Here is a 23,550-nt window from a genome sequence, read left to right as displayed (position 1 = left end):
ATATAAACAGACTAGGACTATTCGTATGTGTCTTGAAAACAGGGATTCCCCTTTTTATACTTTTAATACACTTTTGTCCTCTTCTACTACTGGTATGTTCAATTGTAAAAAATGTGTAGTATGTCCTTATATCCTTATTGGCTCTTATTATACTTTTCCTCATTGCAATTACAAAATTAATTTCAACAAGAACTTTAATTGTCACTCGTCTGTGGTTGTCTATGCTGGAATTTGTGCGTCATGTAACTGTTTTTATATTGGTAAAACGACCAGAAAACTGTCAGATAGCGTTAAAGAACATTTAGCAGCTATTAGATCCTGCAACTTGAATAATGCTCTTGCCAAACATAGTACTTATTGTACCAATTTCTCAAAATTTCATTTTATGGTTCTTGAACAAATTGATTGTTTTTTTGGGGACTGAGAATTATTTTTAGAACTCAGAGAATTGAGATGGCAGTTATTGCTTAATGCTGAAGTTTTTCCAGGTTTAAATGAAATGTTAATATTAAGTGTGCACTTAAATGGTACAGATAATTATTTTATTGTGCCCTTTCTTGATTTTCATTTTCATATTATTCTCTTGTTATTCATTGGCTTCTGTTTAATATTATGTTAATTTATGCTTATCAGTTTTATTAATTTATACATGCATTTCCTCTGATTGGCTCTAGCATGAGCACATGATTATTCTTTTCTTATTTGAATTTGTAACTGTTGTTCCTTGTTCATTCTGAAGAAGCTCTTTTATCTAATAAGAGCAAAAGCTTACTCAACAGTTTGGTTTCTGTGTTTTATTTTCTTTAGTTCAGTTTTTATTTTTATCAGTTTGGAAGTTTTTATTTTCATATATATATATATATATATATATATATATATATATATATATATATATATATATATATATATATATACACATACCCACACACACACACACACACACACACACACACACACACACACACACACACACACATATATATATATATATATGTGTGTGTGTGTACAGATGAAATATAGAGTTTGAGTTCAAATGTGTTGACAGCTCTATAAAGACGTCTCTTAGGCCATTATTTTACTTAGTGTATTGAGCAAAGGTACATCACAGTACCCACAATGAAAACTAAGTATAAATCAAAATGTCAGGAGCATGAACTCATCCCAGTGCTATATCTTGTCCGATTTGGAGATTATTACAAAACGTTCAGGTAATAACATGATATTTGACTACAGAACACACTTAGGAGTGCAATTCTAATCACAGAGGTTCCAGTGCAACATACTTCTGAATTTAACTCCAGAGGTTTAACTGCTTGAAAGCATGGCATTGTAACCACAGCATGTACAACTAAAACAGATACTTTTTTTCCTGGAAAATGTGTTATAATTTCACTTCTGAGATACTGTGAACTTAGTACATATACATTTTGGACATTAATTTTAATCAGCTTTTTCAGAAGAGATGAAATAGCTCTTGGGTGGAAACAAAACATACTACCAGACGATGATAGCAAAAGAAGTTTTGAAACTCTGATTGCACTAACTGTATATAAGAAGTCATATATCAGATCCCTGAAGACATCTCACAATGAAAAAAGGACTTATAATAAAGTAATTTGGCACAAAACTTACACATGCTGTCCCAGTGAATTTTGACACTTTTGAGATGGCACACTACCTCTGACTGTGAATAGATCAGATGAATATAATGGCTATATAGCTGCTTGACAGATCCTGTCACCCCAAAAGAACATATCAATAATCAGTCTGAGGTGATCCTGAAACTATTTGCTTTCATAATTCTCCTGCCTCCATCTTTTTGTGCAGAGGTTAAATATTCCCTAGATTAGAAATCAAGCACAGTGTTTTACTGTCACAGCACAAACTGCCTGAAATGCTGGCTTTGCTGGCTATATATAAAAGGTCATATGTCAGTTCCCAAGCAAAGTTCACATTAAAAAAATCACAGACTTGTACTAATATAGTCTGATATAAAACACAACATTTTTGCCAAAGGATTGTGTCTATTATCTTTGAGAAGGAATCACACAAGTACAATGGTCATATTAGTATTTGATAGATGCCGTCATCTCCTCAACAGATTTTATCAATAAGCAATCACACGTGATCCTATAACAGCTGGTTGATTTCATACATCAGCTGATCCCAGACCATTTGTCCAGAAATCAAATAGCACCCAGAAGAACAAAAAAGTATAGTAGCAGTCTGACAACAAAAGCCCTCTGAAAACTTGGATTTACCAGCTGTATATTAAAAGGACATATATCAGTTCAACAAAGAGTTCACAATAAAACAATCAAAGACTTCTGATAAGTTATTTGGTACAAAACACATGCTGTCCAAATGGAATGTCATATTTCTCAGAGGGTACACTTCCTTTGACTGTGAAGGAATCACATGAATATAATGTTCATATGGCACTTTGAAAGAGCCTCTTCCCCCAACAAACTATATCAGTAATCAGTTTTAATGATCCTCTAACTGCCATTTACCTTCATAAATCATTTGCCGCCAGTTTTTTGTGCAAAGCTTTGTGCAGAGCACTCAGGTCGAAACCATTCATATTGCCAGACTGTGACAACAAAAGCCCTTTGAAATGTCAAATGTATTAGCTGTGTTAAGGAAGTCCTGTTTTAGTTCCCTAAAGACAATTCACAATAAAAAAGCATAGACTTCTAATAAGGTACTTTTGTATAAAACACATGCATACTGTCCCATTGGAATGTGCTCCTGCAGAGAAGATACAGTACCTCTGACTTTGAAGGAATCACAGAAATGTAATGACCATATTGCTTTTCAAAAGGTACTGCTCACCCAAAAAATGTATCAATAATCACTCGTAAGTAACCACTGTTTGCTTTTATACATCATATGCTCTCTAAAAATGGCACACATATTTTGTATACTTCTCATGTCTCACTGAGAAAACAGCAAACATAACAGCCACAGTACCATATTTCAACTTGCTGCTGTTAGTCTCTTTCACTGACCCCAATAAGCCTTATATTTATCAGTCAGTTTATATGTAATTAACCATTTGTTTTCACATGAAGCATGCCTTGTCACTCACTTCCTCATGCATTTTCCTTCTATTTATACCTCTGATGTGTGATTGTGAGGAAAGTAAAAAAAAATGAAGACAATAATTTATTTCAACCTCTTGCTGTTGAACATGTGTACATGCTCCAGGCATTGGTTACTTGTAGTGATCTGGTATAACTCATTTTAAATACTTTGTCTTTCTAAATGGCTTCCTATCTCTCATAGGATTCTGTCAAGTCTGTCCTAGTGTTATGAGAGGCTAGCATTTATATTACGCTGTTGAAAACTCAAACTGTCAACAGCGTAATAATTGACATGAAAATGTCGAATCCCCCGAACATCGAACACACACAAAAAAAAAAAACACCCAAACACAACACAAATTGCTCTATGCAGGGGGGCAAGCCCCCCTGCACTCCCACACCCCCGCTACTTAAATATACCAACTCTGAGATCGCACTACATTGCAGTAAATGGAAATCTCCCCTTACGGAGATTTCCATTTACACGCGCAATGACTTTCGCTTTTGACATTTTGGTGCCGACAATATCAGCTTCGATATTGTCAGCCTTTGACAGGGTGAAGTAGACCTAGAGGCTATACCCCCTACATCCCCTAACTAATATTATCATTCTCTGGAGCAAGTTAGATAAGCTCACAGATCACCACCCTACTTACTATAACCAATGGTTATACTCCCTCTCCCCCAAACTAGCCCTATGAATATCTGTTTTGCATAACTTATGTTACATGTCCTTGGCTTTCATGGATAGGCTTCCACTCCCTGCCCCACATGCACACAGCTAGCCCATTAGCCATATCAATGACTGTTTTCCATAACTAATGTAAATGTCCTTTGCTTTCAGTCATAGCCTGCCTCCAGTCCCCATCATAAGCATAAACACAGCTAACAATCATATTTCATGTGTGACTGCCAAAGTGGTGAAATATGAGTCACAGTAAACTAATTCACTTGCAACTATAGGGCAGAAATAGTAGCCGTAATCTACTTTACTTCAGGTATATAGCACTTCAACCCCCTACACTGATTTAGATAAAAATTAAACAAAAAATGATACAAGTGTATGATGCTGTGAACATTGTATACTATTGCCACTGCCCACACATCTGTTTGGATTCCAGACAAACAAAGAAAAAATAATAATCATCACAAATGTATTTCAATGTGGATCTTTCAGGTATTTTGCTTTGTTCCTCCCAACCCCAACTGAACCACAGCAATAACCACTTGATTGTGATCATCCTAACTGTCCTTTGTTTTCATGGACTAACTCTTCCCCTCCCCATAATCATCAACCTGGTAAAAAAAGTATCCACAGCAATGTTGATCAAGTTGTTGTTGCAGAATTACTCACTTTGCTTTCCCCTTAATCCACAGCTCACCAAAAAGAAAAAGAAAAAAGGCCCATAATTACTGATACATATGAAATATTCCTCTTCTCTTTGTACTTACAGACTGGCTACAGCAACAGGTATTAAGTTAACACCCATTTATCTGAAGAATATTAAGACAGTAACTCAAGTTGTCGTTATTAGTGTCAGCTATCCTCATCAGTTTATCAGAGACGAAAGGCACGAGTTATAGCCAGCCCCTGCCTCGCTATATCTATTTATGAAACCTGCCACAGCTCATGCAGCAGTATTGCACAATAAAACAGCTAAGAAAAAAGTATTATTTAATCTAGTTTAAATGTAAGACAAAAGTAATAAGCCAAGCTGCAGGATCATGGTCTTTCCAAGACCAAGGCGGTTGGATTAAATGTCTCAGCAAAGTCCCTCCTCCTATACCTCTCAATGTTTCTGTTCAGAAATTTTGGACAAAGTGAAGATAATAGGGGAACAAAGGCCAAAAAGTCAGGGAAATATTTTAATATTATTCTAATTCACGTAAAAGTTAATCAAAGAGCAGGACTGCATTAACATGCATTTTTTGATTAATAAGAAGTATGAAACTCAATGAATCAAAAAAGGGAAAATACTCATCTCATGTTTTACCTTAATAAACCGTGGTTTAAATAAGAAATATCAGCTCGAATCCTGCTTTATTATTTTTAATAAGAATGCAAAGTGACTTTTGACATGGATCGTACATAATAAGTTTTGACAATGGTCTGTTTTAATAATTTGTATGCCAATATCAAGCATAATCATTCCTGTACAACTAGTTTTCCCTTGTTTTGTTCTTCCTTAAGGAAAGTGTGCACTGCCCTTATGGCTGAAAAAAGTATTTCCTTGGTATTGAGTTAAGTTGTCAAAGTAATGAATGGTATTACTGACTGATTGTAATCCTTAGTGGCCTACCTTGAAAAACAAACAAACAAAAATGATGAAGACAAGGGAAAAAAATGAGATATCAACCAAGGTTGGAGCCAGGAATTTACAAGTTGCACACAGGAACCATATTGCACCTCTACAAAAGGTATAGGTTATACCAGAGCACTGAATGCCACTGTCACAACCATACTGCACCCCCATAAAATGTATAGGCTATGAGCTGGCACTACAGGACTTTTATCTCTTTGGCCACATCATATAGACTGGGTTTTTGTTACTGGCTGCACTATAACAAGTTTCTGTAGAACAGCCAGAAGACTTTACTTGCAAAGCAGCACTACAACAAGCCTCTATGCCATATCATGGTAGCCAGTCCCACAAGTGCCTATTTACAACAGTGTTGACATTCAGCATCTGTGCCACATCATAGCAGTCAGTCCCAGAAGTCCATCCATATTAGTACCAGAATTCATCACTATGCCCATGTGCAATATCATGGCAGCTAGTGTCACAGGTCCATTCACACAAATAATATGTAGCACAAACAAGCCTCTGTACCACAACATGGAAGCTGGCCCATAAAGTAACATTCATCCTCTGCACTCAGACACGCTAGGCCAACACATACAATGTACCCTAACACTCAAACCATGCTCAAAGTAACATTAATGCATTTAAACCACAACACAATGACCATCTCTAAATTCATGGACTTTAAAAAAACAAATCTATTAAAGCTATATGATGAGCTATCAGAATTCAGATGCAAACTTACCAGCCCCCAGTGCAGCCTCAGCTGTAACTTATACCAATGAGTTTTATTCCAGTAGTGTAACCCAAGCCATTAAAATCAGCACCAAATACAATGGGGAACATTTATTTATTATTTATTTATTGACATTTGTTGACCGGGAAAGAAAACTGGGTTTAAAAGCCCATTTTCAGTGGAGGCCCACGGATAAAAACAAGCAAGCAGATATAACATACAAATACAGCAAAACAAAAATATGGCACAACAAATTTTTATACAGTTAATATACAAGCCTTTGTTAAAGGTCTCACAGTTATAGCAAATAATTATAACAAGTCAAAATATAGAAAAGGCAGGTGCATAGTTGAAATAGTTGCTTGTGTAGCTTGTTGGTGCAATGAGATTTGGGGTTATGGGGGTTTAGATTGTATTTCACATGTACATCTTGGATTTTGTAAAAAGTAGGGTTTTAGTGCAGTTTTAAAGGAATTTAGGGAGTCCAGTTGTGGGATAGTTGAGAGAAGGCTGTTCCAAAGTTTGGCTATATTATAGGAGTACAGGGTTTGTCCTACTCTCTTATTTGGAAGGGTTCTCTCTGAGGAGCGGAGGGTTCCAGTAGGGGTATGTGTGCTTAAGATGGATGAGAGAGCAAGGCAGCTAGTGGGTTGGAAAATTAGTTTATGGGCAGTTGTAAGTTGAGTAAATTGGAGATAATGGTGAAATTCTAACCAGGACAGGTTTGAGATAGCACTGCAGTGGTGTGAGCAGTTAGACAGGTTAGAGGTGAATGTTGCTGTTTTATAGTAGCATTGTTGTAGCTTATTACTGAAGGATGCATGGAGGTTGGTGAAAATGGGGATCCGATACATAAGGGATGGAATAAGAAAAGTGTTTGATAGCTTTATCTTAGTTTGTCTATCGAGGTATAATTTGTGACGGTATCATTTGCCCAATTTGAAATGGGTTTTCTTTACTGTATTGAGTATATGTTGTTCAAAGGAGAGTTTGTTGTCTATGGTAATTTCTAGAAGTTTTGCATATTGTACCTGTTCAATTTCTGTTCTGTTGAGGGAGAAATTCTTAAAATTGTTAGCTGGGGTTTTGATGAGAATAATAACAGTTTAGTTTTTTGGGGATTGAGCATGGGTTGGGCGTTATTTAGTCAGGTTTCTATGGAGGAGAAGGCATCCTGGGTTAAATTTTGGAGGTTGGAGAGATTATTGGAGGATGAGACAGTTGAATCATCTGCATATTGAATTAATATGCTATGTTGGGAGGCTTTATTTAAATAATTAATTAATATATTGAAGAGAAGTGGCCTAAAATGGATTCTTGTGGGACACCTGTGTTGTTTGCTAGGTAATCTGATTGTTGTATTTGCCATCTAACTGATTGCTGTCTATCAGTTAGGTAAGAGGAAAACCAAGTTATTACACATAAACATAAACATAAAAATAAACCATCATGGTTTAATGCAGCATTAGTAAGCTATATAACCAGAATCAAATCCTCTGTCAAAATGTTCATCCAAATTCTGAAAGTTACCATAAGGAAGATGATAGTGGAACCAAAATTAAAATTCACATCTACACAGTCAAAGATCATCATAAATCCTTCTTTAAACCTAAAACTGTTCAGTTTACGCATAGCCACAGGGTATGTTCCTGAGTCACTGAAAATGTCTATCGTTATGCCGCTTCATAAAGGGACACCAACTCAAATCCTAAGAATTACAGACCATCAGCCTAATAACTGCAATTTGCAAAGCCATATAATGTATTAATTTATATCTCATTTCAGAAACTCCAATATAAAACATGCTAATGCTCTAGACCCGCAACAATATGGCTTTGTCAAAGGGAGATTATGTCTATTTAACTTAGCAAACTTCAAGAAAGTCACTGATGCTGTAGACAGTAGTCGTGCAGTTCATGCAGTGTACCTGGATCTATGTTCCCTATGTTGGTATTTTAAATAAACTTAAGTGCCAAACACAGACTTTATGTTGTAAGACAGATCAAAACAGGCTAATAGATAGATCCCACATAGCTGAAATAGTATGTGCCACCTCAGAAAGTATAAAGGTAGGCATTCATCAGGGCTCTGTAGTGAGATGCCTTCTGCTCAGTATCTACTTGTTGGATTTCCAAACCAATTGCTAGACAAATTAGCCAATAACTGCAAGATGATGTTGTCATTCACTTAGCAGCTGATACCAGCAGAGGCTAAGCACACAAGTCAATGGTGTATTCAGACATAGGCATAGTATAAATGCAATGAAGTATAGCATTGTCACCTTTGGTAAACAAAACAGCTTACATTATAGACATCATCCCACTCCAAAATGATATAATCATCAGAGATCTTGACACCCTTGTAGACAACTCCTTACCTTTTGACCAACATGCAGCAACACTAGTCAGGAAATCCTTCTGCCTAGCCCAGTTAAGAACTAAAGATATATCATCCAAGTCAAAAGTAGATATCTGTTCTCTACATTCTACCCTGATTAGACCAATTATATAACTCCTTTTTTTGTATTTGTCTATCCAAACATGTCACACAGCTACAAAGACCCCAGAGATTCCAAACTAAAAAGATCACCAGATTAAAGACCCTTATATACCAACACAGGCTTGAAACTCTGTTCCTATACTCTGTCACATATAGACTCGTGTATGTGGATTTATGTCTACTATTCTTTTTTATTGATGACCTAACTCTTCTTAATCTTCTGCACCTCTACAAATCAAATGGTTCAAAAACACTCAAAGTAAAGACTTAAATTTCCATCTACAAAAAAATAAAGCATTATATAAGGACAAATATATTATGTCTGGCACATGTTAGATAAAAAAGAACAGAATGAGACCCTTGATTGCTTTTAGGCAAACTTTGACGATTATATGGGTGTCCAAAAAATCATCCCCATCCTGACTTGTTCATCTCTCCTGAAAGCAGGAGGTGCCATGTGAGAGTGAGTGTTGAAAAGGACTTACTTTGCCTTGTATACACTATGAAGCAGTGACTCTACTCATGCCTGCACTGGTCAGCAATTTCATTTTTTTCTGATCACAGAAACAGGACACAAGTAGCCAACCATAAAATCATATAAATGCAATCTATGTGCCTGCGATCAGTTATCATTATCAACTGATGGCATTGTTTTCCTGCCAGTCTCTAGCCTAATAGCGATTTCACTACAGACTGACAGGAACTGTAAAGTTGTGGATGTTTTTCCCTTTGTAGATACATTTTTTTGTTTTGTTTTCAAATTTTGGCAGGAAGCCAGATAAAACTATGGGCAGTGAGAATAGTAGACACTGCCCATAGCAGAATATAGATTTTGCCCCCCCCCTTTTATTTACTTTTACCACACATAGGATAGTCAGTGCATACCTCTCAACTTCTTTTTTCAACAATTCTAAACATAGCAAAATGTAACAGAGGGGTAAAATTGGGGACAATTTATACCTATTACTCAAATTCACTTAAAGGTAATAGAGCAACAGCTTTTATTTATCCCTTGTTGAGCAGGTTAGTCCCACTTGGCTGGTAGGGAGTCCCAGTGTGGTATTTATACTACTAAAGGCAGTTTGGCTAGAGCATCAGGGAACGTCCCTTTTCTTTTCTATAGGTGCTGTGGGATTACTAAAGGCAGTTTGGCTAGAGCATCAGGGAACTTCCCTTTTCTTTTCTATAGGTGCTGTGGGATTACTAAAGGCAGTTTGGCTAGAGCATCAGGGAACTTCCCTTTTCTTTTCTATAGGTGATGTGGGATCTTTTACACTGACCTGAGCTGCCACGGACTCAAGCAGCTGAAGCCTCAGTTTAAGATCTCTTCTGAAGGATGGCATTATGCTGCACAGCTGTGTCAGCAATTCATCTACCTGGCGTGGAAATCCACAGCCTTCTGCACCACAGGTTCATGTGCCACCTGTTGAACCACAGGCATTGTATGCATTTTATGAACAATAAGAAATATGTCTGGTATTGCGAAAATCAGAAACAGAGCAATAAATCTGAGGCAAAATAAAAAAAAGTTTAACAAAATCAGGTACAGCTGAGAGGTATTGCTCACTGTATACTTCTCAATGTCTTTGCTTAAGATTTATGGACAAAGTAAAAATAAGTGGGGAAGGGGGACGCAATCAGGGACAAACTTTAAATATTACTCTTATTCACTTTATAAGATAACAGAACAACAGGTTTTACATCAACATGCAGTTTCTGAGCAAAAAGAGGAATAAAACTCTGTCTAGCCTTATTGATGTGTCTGAAATTCTTTTTATACGAAAATTTACATTAAAAATTCAGCACCAATGTATTGAAAGTGCAACAAACATTTGAATTGCACAGTTGTTTTGTACAGTCTTGTTGATGAAGTAACATTTTATAGTTTAAAAAATGCCAAGAACCTTTTGCAACGTCAGGGAACTTGAGAGGTATATGTTCTGCAAGCAGAGGGCACACACACACACACACACACACACACACACACACACACACACACAAACACAATCTTCATATGTCCCAGCCGCACTGAGTTCAACATCAGATTTTGTGAGCAAAAACAAGGATGAAACTCTGGCATCTGTTGCTGATTGTAATTCTCCGTGACTTACCATAAAATGAAAAATTTTACAAGATGCAGCAGGCAAATATGAGTCAAAATTACAGAAATTGGGCATTTGAAAGGTATGCTTTCTTCACCTTGAAGCTAGAACTTTTTGCTGTATGGGAAAGCAAGGCAACATAGTTTTTATTTATTTATTTATTTATTTGCTTTGCAACCAATCATGGTGCCTGCACTGCATCTACATCTCTATTTGGCAACAAATACCAGCCAATAAGATGTATATACAGGCGAGACTAACAGTGTACGTTTCCTTTTTTTACTTTGATTGCAAAAGACAAATTCAACTAACGTAGCAGAAAATAAATTAACAAGCTTGTTTCATTGAAATCAAGCTTGTTTATTTTTCTCTATAGTACTTTAATAAGTGTTTTTATTTTTCAATTGAGCTATCAGCAAAGCCCATACTCCATAAGTCTGTTGAAAATGAAGAGGAGCTCACCCCACCCTTGTCCTATGGTTTCGGCACCTTTGTATAAATACATTACTATATTTTTGGGTACATGAGCTAGAAATGATAGATTTTACATTAAGCGACATTTCAAAATTTTAATTTTGAGGCAGGATATAGTGATAACTACAAACCTTGAATTCTCCTCACTAAAACAAAAATTAAGTATGTGATGAAATTTTATGTTCAACACTCTTTTAACATTGCAGGACCACAGCTACTACCATAACATTAATTATGTCAAAGATGGCTTCTTTTCAGTCTCTTATAATTAAAAATGTCTTGGAGCTTGAGTCTCATTAGCATACTATGTGTAGCGCTATCCTAATATATGAGGACAGCTATTATTATCATAATGTATTGCACTGATTATTTATTAATTTTATTTTACATTTGTTTACCGGATGGTCTGACTGGGACAGTGCCCATTTTCAAGTGGAGGCCCGGGGAGAAAAGTTCCAGCTTAAGCTTACATACAAAGTCATCACATCAAGTATCAAAAATGAGTGTTAAAAACAAAAATATATACATAGTATCAAATAGAACAAGACTTTAAACACTTGAATATAGACAAATATATGGTTGAACTTATATATGTGGAGGAACATAACATTAGTTAGGAAATTAAATAGGGAGAGTCACTTAGGCAAAGTTGTAATACTTCTGTGGTGAAATTTCCAGCTAGGACTATAACTACTTATAGAGAAGTAGTGTTGTTAGAAGGGATATGTTAACAGAGTTAGTATGTACAGCCAAATTATGTAAGTAGTGCTAAGTTAATAATTAACCTGGAGTGTTACATGTGCAAAGCCAAGATTCAAATAATTCAAATAAGTGTCTTTTGATTTATTTTGAAATGATTAAGATCTAATACTATGTGGAAGGCTATTCCAATGTTTAGCAACAAAGAGCTGCCTGTTGTTTTGGATACCTTGGTTACTTGGAGTAAGTCTTTGTTAGATGATCAAAGAGTAAGAATGTTAGAGTAGGGTTGTAGAAGATTTTTAGGGAAGGTGCATTGTCAGGATTATGCATTATTTTGTGAGCCATTATTAATTGGTTATAGTTCATAACACAATGTAGTTCCAATCAAGAAATATTTTTGAGGCATTGACAGTGATGGGCTGAATGTGTGGAATCCGTTGAGTGAGGAGAGAAGGTGGGTTCCAGCTATGGCTATTTTTGCAGCGTCTGTTAAGAATTTTTTGTTTCTATACATTGTTCCCATTTTCTTGTGAACCTTTTTGATTGTGTTAGAAATGTGTATGTCAGATTTTAGTCTGTTGTCAATTAAGACACCTAATAGTTTTGTTTTTTGAATCTGGGAAAATCCTAGTATTATTACTGGCAGTTATAAGAAAGTTAGCTGGGATGTTACTATGTTGGTATGTTCAGATGGATGAAATATCATAAGTTTAGTTTTATTAGGGTTGAGAATGAGTTGTGAGCTTGCTAGCTACGTTTCAATATCAGAGAAGGCTTTTTGTCTGACTGTAAGAAGTTGAGTTATTGTGGATGCTGCACATATGAGGATTGAATCATCTGCATATTGTATCATAGATGCTTGACAGGAGGCAGTATTAAGATTATTTATGAATATCCTGAAGAGGAGGGGCCCCAGGATTGAACCCTGAGGGATTCCAAGTGTAACAGGAAGGAGTGGGTATAGATCTTGCTTCCATTTCACAGCTTGGTGGCGGCTAGATAGATAACTTTGAAACCAGTTAACATCATCAGGGTTGATATTAAGATTATTTAGAGTAGACAATAACTTAGGATGGGAAACTGTACTGAATGCTTTAGACATGTCCAAAAAGACTGAAGACACTATTTTGCCATCATCTCTAAATTTATTTATACTATTAGTGAAACTTAGAAGAGCTGTAGTAGTGCTATGATATGGTCAGAATCCATGATGTGATGATAGGTTCATAGGTTCATACTAGGCTATCTGCCCTAGGGCATTTATAAGCCTAGCCAGAGTGTGTTTGGCTTTCGCCACCCATTTTAAATTAATTTTGCTATGCCCTTTTTCAAGGTTAGTATACTGTGCCTCTGTTTAACAGTGACACAGAAGTGATACCCAGGGTAAACCTACGATCTCCCATCCACTCATCAAGATTCCTCTTGAAGAGAGTCAATGAGGGACTCTGCCTAACCTGGACTGGGATTTTATTCCAGAGTGAAGGGAGCCTCTGGGTTATGAATCTGTCCCTCCAGCATGTCCTATTTATTTCAGTGCTGAGGTTCAAGTCTCTCGAGCGCGTAGCTCGATGGGATTTGGATTTTCTGAGGTGCAGCATGTCCATTAATTCCGGGTTGGAAATGGCTTTATACGTCAGGCACAGATCACCTCTGAGCAGGCGGTATGCCACTGAGTAGAGCTGGAGTTTCTTTAACCGGGCAGCATATGGCATCTGTCTGAGCCCTTTGATCCTCTTGGTGAGGAACTTTTGGGGTCTTTCCAGTTGCTGCAGGTGTCTGGTAAGGTACATCCCAAAAGGGGCATTGTACTCAATTATGGGCCTGATGAGGGATGAGTAAAGAGGCACGATGACCTCCCCTGATCTAGATGTGAATCCCTTCATGATTAGGTGGGCTATATAAAATGTTTTTATAACCACTTTGGCCACGTGGTTGTCAAATGAGAGATTGCTATCAACTTGGGTCCCCAGGTCCCTAATTACTTCTTCTGTACTTAATGGATTACCACCTATGTGGTAATTTGTGGGCACTTTGTTTTTGCCAAAGGGGATGACTATACACTTTTTGGCATTTAGCTTGAGGCCATGGCTCTGGCACCAGTTGTCTGTTTCTATGAGGCCCTTTTGGAAGATGCTTGTGTTGGCTGGAGAGTCGATTATGGCGCCCAGTTTGCAGTCATCTGTGAACTTGGTCAGCCACAGTCCTTCTGTGTTTGCCTGTACCTCCAAGAAATATATACCAAACAAGAGAGGTCCCAGGACTGAGCCTTGTGGGATGCCATTTGTAACTGGTTTGGAGTCTGACATGGCTCCAGCAATTCTAACCATGTGGGTTCTGTCCTTGAGCCAGTTTGCAACCAATCTAGTGACATAGGGGTTTATATTTATGCTGGTGAGCTTATCTATAATGCCCGAGTGGGGTATTGTATCGAAGGCTTTTGCGAGGTCCATGTAGGCTGTGTGGACCACCTTCCTCTCGTCAATGGCCTTGGTGACTGTTTCAAAGAAATCGACCAGGTTTAAGAGGCAGGATCTGCCCTTAACAAAGCCGAACTGGGTAGGATCCAGTGTCTGTAGGTCCCCAATATCTTTATTTATGAGGTCCATGATGATCCTTTCCATAGCTTTGCAGACCAAGCTAGTCAGGCTTATGTGGCGATAGTTTCCAGGATCCGTTGAGGCACCACCTTTGTGGAGAGGGACCACTGTTGCTGTACGCCACTCTTTGGGTACATACCCTGTAGTAAGGCTGAGATTGAACAGTAGTTTTATGTTTGGGTTTAGCTCTTCTTGGAGTTCATGTAGGATGCAGCCCGGGACACCATCTGGTCCCATTGATGCTGTGTTTTGCTTTGGAGAGGGCGGCTCTTACCTGAGCATCTGAGATGTCAGGGGGGCAGCACTCTGCTGGGATAGATATTCACCCTTTTGGTGGGGAGGTGGGGGGGGGGGAAGTTTGCACTGAACCTGTCAGCTAGGATGTTGGCAATGTCTGTGGGTTCAGTGTATTTTTTGTCATTTTGGACTAATTCTGAGCATATCTGGGAATTCCCACTCAGGTTCCTAACATAACTAAAGAAAGCCTTGTGATTATCTTTAGTGTCCTGTGCAATTTTTCTCTCGAAGCTGGCCTTAGACGATTTTATGAGTGCCCATAGTTTTTTGCTAATACTGATCAGAGATGCCTTCCCTTTTTGGGATTTTGCTCTATCATGTAGTAGCTTCCTCCTTCTATTGTATAGTTTGTTTATGGCTGGGGTCCACCAGACAGGACGTCTGCCTTTGGAGGATTGGGTCTTGGTTTTATTTGGGATTGCATGATCCATGCATTCCTGAAGGTGTTCATAGAATGCGTTTATAAAGGATTCTGTGGTCTGGGCCGTATTTTCCACAGGCCCGGAGGCTTTGAAGGATTCCACCTCGGTTTTGAGGAGTGTGAAATTTGCTTTAGAGAAGTTTTTCATTGTGGTTTTCTGGGCAGGGGGTGGGGTCGGGATGTGAATATCCAGTGAGATTAGTTTATGGTCTGATCTTACCAGTGAGGGATACACTTCTGGTCTGGAGCATAGAGTCCCCATGTTGGTGATGATCAGGTCCAGTATGTTTTCCCCTCTTGTGGGAGTGGTAACAAGTTGTTCCATAGCATTTGAGTTTATAAATTCTAGGAACCTTTGGGCTAGGGTGTTGGAGCTAGAGTAATGCTCCCAGTCTATGTTTGGGTAGTTAAAGTCACCCAATATAATGGTGTTTGGAGAGACTTTCATATTTTCCAGTGTTCTCAGGAAGGCCGAGTGGGGTTCCTGGGTTTGGGAGGGTGGTCTGTAGCAGGCTATAAACTGGAAGGCAGTTTTACCCACTGTTAGTTGCACATGGATAGTCTCTGATGCTTCATGCTGTACCACCAACCTGGAGGTGTGGGTATCTTTGATGAATATTGATACTCCCCCTCCTTTTGTGGTTCGGTCCAAGTTTTGGGGCCGAAAAGCATGGTACGAGGTATAACCTGTTAGTGCTGGGGTGCTCTCGGGAGCCTTGAACCAGGTTTCTGTTACTGCACAGATATGGATGTTCTCCATGCTAAGGAGAGTTTTGAGTGCGTGCATCTTGAGGTTTAGACTTCTGGCATTGAGTAGCATTACTCTTAGTTTCTTATCCCTTGTGATACCTATGGAGGTGGGTTTGTCTTCTGGGCCTTGCCTAAAAAAGGCACTATGGGGGTAGCAAGAGCCTTTGCCAATATCCGAAAGCCCAAGGGTGACAGGTGCAATCCGTCCCTAGCGAAGCATCGTGGCTTGTCGAGCATGTCATCCCAGGCTGACAGGCATTGGATCCCCTTTGAATGACACCAATACTTAAGCCAATTGTTGAAATTGATCATCTTGTCTTCATATTGTGGCATCATTCTGGGTGAGGGTAAGATGCTACTCAAGGTCAGGGTCATACCGGCCTGGGCTACATGCTCAGAGAGCTCCTCTATGTCTCTTTTCATGTAGTCCAGGGAGGTATGTCTCAGGTCATTCACACCAGCATGGACAATGACTGAGTCATATTTGTACTTGCCTTGGAGTGACCTGAGTGCGTGTGTTATGTGGCAGATCCTAGCGCCCGACAGGCAGCTCACTGTGACCTTCTCCTTGTTCAGCCTGGTGAGCGGGACGTCAGTGTGCGTGACGATAGAGTCACCTATTACAAGTGTATCAGGTGTGTTGTTTAGCCTTAAGGGCTGTGACTGTTCGGCACACTGGCTTTGTGAGCTATGTGTTGCACGTGTTTTGTTTTGGGGTAGCGGTTGCTTGGGTGTCTGCTTTGGAGGTCTCCGCTGCTTAGGCAGATTTTTATTTAGAGCCTCCGAGTATGTTTTTGTGTGTTTATGTGTTTGGTTTGCTGTTGTGGTAGGTCTATGTGAGACTGGATTAGTGAGTGTGGTTTCCTTCTCCTCCTGACTGGTTACGCCAGTACTGAGTTGAGAGAGCTTAGCCTCCAGTTTGGCTATATGGTTGCATCTCTCACATGTGTTGGAATTTTTTGGGAGGAGGAGAGGGTTGTCTGTGTACATGAGGCAGCTGTAACATTGCCTCATGATTCCCAGATTCACCAGCTGGACCGGAGAGGAGATTGACAACTGACCTTTGGACATGCTAGAATAGTATTGGGAATTCCTTTATAAGTGAAAAAAAGGGCCAATGGGGAACAAGATACTCAAGGGGAGTTTGTGAGGATGTAGTGCTTTTCATTTTTTAGTGCTGACTTAGTGAGCAAGTGCCAGGTAACTTAAATGCAATGTGTTACAGGTAACTTAAATGCAAAAATGACAAACAGTAACTTTCTTTCAAGTGAAACAAGGAAATAAGTACAGTAAGCAATGCAGATATCACTAGGGAGCCACAGAAGCGCTGAAAAGCCGTGTTTTAGGTGGAATTAGCATTTCAGGGAAATAACAAGCAAACAAACAACAAGCATACAAACAAAGCTGGATTCAGCAGGCCTGGATCTAGTCTATGCTACAGCAAACCAGGTGTACCAATTTCAGTACAAAACAGTTCAAATATGCAGGCACTATAAGCCTTTAACCAGAAATTCCCAGCTCAGAAGGGCAGAGTCCGGCCTCTCCTCCCACAAGAGTGCAGACCACGAACCTTCTTAATGTAAAATAACTGACCTGAAGCCCAAGTGCTTAAACCAGAACTAATACACTTTTAGAATAACAGACACTGAGCCCTCAGTCAGCAGTTCCCAACTTAGAAGGAAGTAAGCTACCTGTCCTGCCACGACAGTGCAGGCCGCAAACCTTCCCAATGTAAAACAACTGGTCTGAAGCCCAAGTGCTTAATCCAAAAGACTTAGAATGACAGCTACACTTTAATCAAGTTACTACCAAGCAGTAATAAATACAACTGAATACTTTAAAGAATGCCTGGATTAGTGCTCAAGTTATACAAACAAAGCTAGATTCAGCAGGCCTGGATCTAGTCTATGCTACAGCAAACAAGGTGTACCAATTTCAGTAAGATACAGTTCAAATATGCAGGCACTATGATGAGAGGAGATTATTGTTTAGAAGGTGTTTAAGAAGTTGAATGTGGACACATCTTTCCAGAATTTTAGAAAGTGATGAGAGTGTAGCAATGGGCCGGTAGTTTGTTAGTTCTGTTGAATTGTATCCTTTGTGTAATGGTGTAATATGTGCAATTTTCCAAATAGCTGGGACATACTGTTCTGTTATAGAGCAGTTTATAAGTACTGACACAGGGAAGACAATAACAGCTGCTGTTAATTTTTGATATTCTGCTGGCAAGTTATCTGCTGCTAGTGAAGTGGGTTTCAACTTCTTTAATAGTTTTTGCAATGGTTTGTTTTGGGACTGTCTGAAAGGAGAATGCATCTACAAAATTGCTTAGATTGTTGGGTGTTGACATTGTGGGAGACTTGCTAAAACACTTTCTGTGAAAAATATGTTAAATTGAAGTATGTTATTGATTGTGTTCCAGAATTTTTTTGGATTCATTCTGTATCTCCATTGTAGATTAGAATAGTAGTGTTGTTTGTCTAGTTTAATTTGGTTTTTGGCACTGTTTCTAAGTTGCTGGTAAATTAAATGGTTTTGGAAGGATTTATTTTAAGCCCAAGTATGCCATGCTTTGTCCCCTTGTTTTAGGATGGTATGGGTCTCATGGGTTAACCATGGCGTGTAGTTGGCTTTGACGCGAACTGTTCTTGGAGATGCAAGTCTGTTTAGAATAGCAAGGAAGGTGTCATTGAAGTGTTGCACGGCAGCATCTAAGGGCAGTTACTTAAGAGGAATCCAGTCTATTTTTTCAAGACTATTAGGTAGAATCTGTAAGTTAGAATTTTTCTTATTACAAACTTGGTGCAAGTTGTAGTTTAAGTAGAGTTACTGTGATTTCTCAGTAAGTAGGTTCCAAAGTGGTCACTTAAGTGATCTGGGAGACACCCTGCTATTTACTGGGGTTTATTAGTTAAGAACCAGTCCAAAATAGATTATTTATCTGTTTTCTTGTCAGTTCTAGTTGGGTGAGAAATCATTTGAGTGAAACCATGGAGGTTTAAGTAGTTATGAGGATTGTCAGAGTTACATGTCATTCAGTCTGTGTTAAGGTCTCCAGCAATAATGGTTTCCTGTGATATGGCTTTTGTGACATTTTGGAGAATGATTTCGACTGTACTGGAATTGTTTCCCGGAGGGATGTAGATGGCTATTATATATATATATATATATATATATATATATATATATATATATATATATATATATATTTGCTCTGGTTTAGTTGTAATCTGGTTATATGTTTACAGGTTGTAAGTTGAGCATGTTCTTAAAGAGAATTGCTACACCACCTCCCTTTATGTCAAACATTACTTCCTCTAGATCTATTAGAATAAAACTCTTTCTATTTTAGTAGCTTGAGTCATTGTAGAATTGTATGACTACATGACATGCAAACAACTCACATAACATTAAATCATACCATTATTAAAACTTCAGAGTCTAGACAGTAAATACGGATGACTGCAAACTTTGAAGCTACCTGACTTTGAAACTGCAAATATTAACCCTAGGATTCAGGAACATTTTCTGAGTCACATTAAGTAATTTTATGAGATAAGTGGTCATGTGTAGGATGTGAACTCCTCACAGGCACATGGAAGCCCGCAAAATTTTGCAGCTCACATAGTATGCTAATGGTGGTATAATGAGATGGAAATGAGCAACATTATTAAAATGAGGTCTCCTCAGATGCAAATGAGCATAAACTACACAGAAGACCAATTCAGAGATGTATATATACCACAAATAGAGCTGCTAGTGCTAGAATTAATAACCAAAATAAAATCCTAGAGTTACGAAAGGTGAATTGTGAAAACATGTATGGGGTAACCACAGCACTAATACACCTGTATATACAACAGGATGTGCTTGCCACTAGTAGTCACGGTGTTGTGCATTGTCACCCTCAGAAGCATTGTGTCAACCATCCATACCTGATGTTTCATGCCCGTCATGACACTGACATTGCAGATGGCTACCATTTGGACAGACTCATCATACAGCATCGGGGTCAAGATGTATTACCATCACATGCAGACCCAGGGGATGCATGGAGTACCTTTCCCTGTGGATACCAAAAGATGTGTGGCTTCCAAATAGTAGCTGCCGGGATCTTTCAAAACCAAGAATATTCCACAGGTTTCATGATGTTATGCTTCAGCTTTTTGGGGAGCAAATGTGGTTTCCACATACCACAAAGGACACAGGCAATTCCATTATAGCTTTTTATAACATAATCCATTTATTTCAGGTACTGGGGGCATAGACTGTGCCAATAATGCAATAAAGACCCCTACATGAGAAATAGGGAAGATGGTATATTAACTGTAAAGCTTTCCACTCCACAACTGCTAAGTATTCTGTAATGTACAAAGTATAATACACAATTTGTCTGCAAACCATAAGTGACTTATATCAGCAGTTTGTGCAGGGTGATTTTATCCAAACTCATCTTATGTCTGGTGTCAGCTATGCCCTGGAACAATGGTTAATGACACCTATCAGATATTCCCAGACTATGTTTGAGAATGACTATACTTATGCCTGTCAGAAACCCAAGTCTTCATCAAATGTGTGTTTATTCAGGTGAAGCTCTACTTCCACCGTCTGGATGTAGCTGTGGGTACCCTGCAGTATGACCCTGTCACAAGCAGTAAGATATTCTCAGTATCTGCTGTGTTATATAATATCATTGTACATTAACAGTTGCAGCATGTCAGACACATTCAGGAGGAAGACGTCCCAGACCTGAGAGTGGAGAAAGAGTCTGATGAGGAACCTGTAGAGGCCAGCTGCAGGGAAGGACTATGACAGGTGAAGGTGAGCATGGCTTAAGAGGCAGCATCGAGTTAATAACTATGGGCCAGAATAAAGGACTAAATAGAAAGAAAAACAACAATGTATACAAACCTTCCCCCAGACTGCGCTAATCTATGCATAGACTAGCCACACTGTGCATCAGACATATGCTGCACAAGTAGCAGAGTACTGAGGGCATGCCACAGTTATCATTCTATGTGCAGGTGGGGAGGGCCACAGTATCAAGTGTCATTAAAGGGCAGTTTTGTGTGTGTGTGTGTGTGTGTGTGTGTGTGTGTGTGTGTGTGTGTGTGTGTGTGTGTGTGTGTGTGTGTGTGTGTGTGTGTGTGTAGGTATGTATGAATATAACTTGGTGCTGTAGGTGTCAAACCTGGGGTGTGGAGGAGATACTTGGGTGCCCTGTGTGTGTGTGTGTGTGTGTGTGTGTGTGTGTGTGTGTGTGTGTGTGTGTGTGTGTGTGTGTATGTGTGTGTGCAATGTGTATATACTAGGATACAGCCTCACAGGATATTGTAGTGTTATGGCAGGTCCAGGCATCTAAAGGAGATGTATGTGCAAAACAAGCAAAACTCCATCCATCTGTGAAAGTGACCCCCTCCTTTGAGGGCCACAAGTGCTATTCAGGCCATGCAGAGAGGAAGAAGTGCTCAGGAGCATGAGCAATGGACTCTGCCATGAAGCAATTTAGCATGTAAAACCTGCCCTCTTTATATGGTATTCCCTTGACAATGAATGGTGGAGTGGAAGTGGTGGCACTACATGTGCCTCACCATCGACCCGTACTTCCATAGAAGCCCTCACCACTAGGGATGGATATACACTGGCCATGGGAAGTGCATCTGCTGCTTCATACAAACTCCCTGCACCACATGTCCATGATGTCATACAAAAGGGACAAGCACTGCAGGAAGTAATCATGCACACCTTGGAAAACATATACAATCTAAGCAAGGACTATGATGTTGTTAGACTCTTCCTGTATGATGACCCTGCACATATGCTAGGATGCAGATACCAAGACAGATAACTTGGGTGGATGGTGGTACCCATAGCAAGCACAGTCACTGATACGCCATCAAGTGCTGTTTACCATATCCTCAGTAGAGGACTACATTGCAGGAGGAGACATCCTTTCACAGGTAGATCTGTCTGTGATTTCCTGTCTTTGTGTCTCCTTCTGTATCTGGGGTAGGTTTCACAGGCATGGAGGTTATGTCTGCTGATTGGAGTGAGATCTGGACACCACACTGCCCATGTCCAACACTAACACTATGGCCCCTGGACACACTGGCCACATTTTGGCTGCCATCATCGTCAGGGCCTTATTTTTGCCTGACATCAGTCAGTAGTATATCCGTGATGAAGGAGCCTGATAAAACATCACCCAAGAATATATCCAAGAAAAAATACGCATTATAAATAAGAACTGCTACCTGTAGGAGCTGATGGAGGAGTATGGGAGTGATCAGTCACTGCCAGTTCAGCGCTACTATTACCCAAATCTCAGTGAATAAATGCTATTTTATATACTGCAAGTTAGAACACTACATAACATAACTCATGCTGGTAGCCTCTGTGTTTGAAGTCTTGATGTTCATAGGATCCAAGGATCATAGGAGGTTACTAGGCTATGGTCCTAGAGCCTTTTTAAACCTAGCCATTAATGCCCCAGTTTTTCAGATTATTAATGCCAATGAGCTAGAATAGCTTTAGCATATTCCTGTGCCTCAGAACATCTACAAACTGTCCCTATCCTTAAGGGCCACGGGCGACAAGCCAGGGGTAAATTTGCGATTTCCCATCCATTGGTTCAAACTGCATTTGAATAGGCTTAGGGAAGAAGTCTGTTTTACATGAATGATGAGCCTGTTTTAGAGAAGGAGTAATCTCTGAGACATGTACCTGCCCCTCTAACGTGTTTTGTTTGTGTCACAGACAAGGTTTAGATCCTTAGAGTGGGTAATTCTAGTGCTGTTTGTTTTGCAAATGTGTAGCAGATCCATCAGGGCTGGATCAGAAAATGCCTTGTATGTTAAGTATAGATTGCTTCCCAGTAGTCTGTAGGATGCTGAGTAAAGGGACGGGGATTTGAGACGGTCTGCACAGGACATAATATTTGCACCCTGTATTCTTTTACAGAAGAACCTCCGTGGCTGCTCCATTTTTTGTAAATGCCTAATCAATTACATGCTGAAGGGTGCATTGTGCTTGATTATTGGTCTAATGAGGGTGGAATGTAGTGGGACTATGATCTCCTTAGATCTGAATGTCATGGCCTTACTTATAAATTGCACCATGTAGAAAGATTTTCTGACTACCATGGACACATGGTGATCAAAGTACAGGTTACTGTCAACCTCAGTTCCAAAGTTCCTTATTACAAGGTCTACTCTTAGGGGAATGTTATCAATGTTGTCATTTTCAGACGTGGTCATCTTCACAAAGGGTATAATTATGCCTTTTTTTTGCACTGAGTTTTAAGCCATTGTTCTGGCACTAGTTGTTTGTCTGCGTCAGACATTTCTGGAGGATATCTACATCTTTGGGGATTCAGTGATTGCACCCAGCTTGCAGTCATCAGCTGTAGGCCCTCTATATTTCTCTTGACTTTAGAGAAGTATATTCCAAACAGCAGAGGTCTCGGTATCAAGCCCTGTGGGACACCACCAGTAACAGGCCTCTTGGTGGAGGTAGATTCCCCCACCATGACTTCATGTGTTCTATCTCTGAGCTATCTGGCTCTCCATTGGGTGACATAGGGA

This window comes from Protopterus annectens, chromosome 3.part1 (genome assembly GCF_019279795.1).
Source record: "Protopterus annectens isolate FY-2018-M chromosome 3.part1, PAN1.0, whole genome shotgun sequence".
NCBI lineage: Eukaryota > Metazoa > Chordata > Ceratodontiformes > Protopteridae > Protopterus > Protopterus annectens.
The sequence above is the reverse complement of the archived record's forward strand: the minus strand, read 5'-3'. Positions refer to the sequence as shown.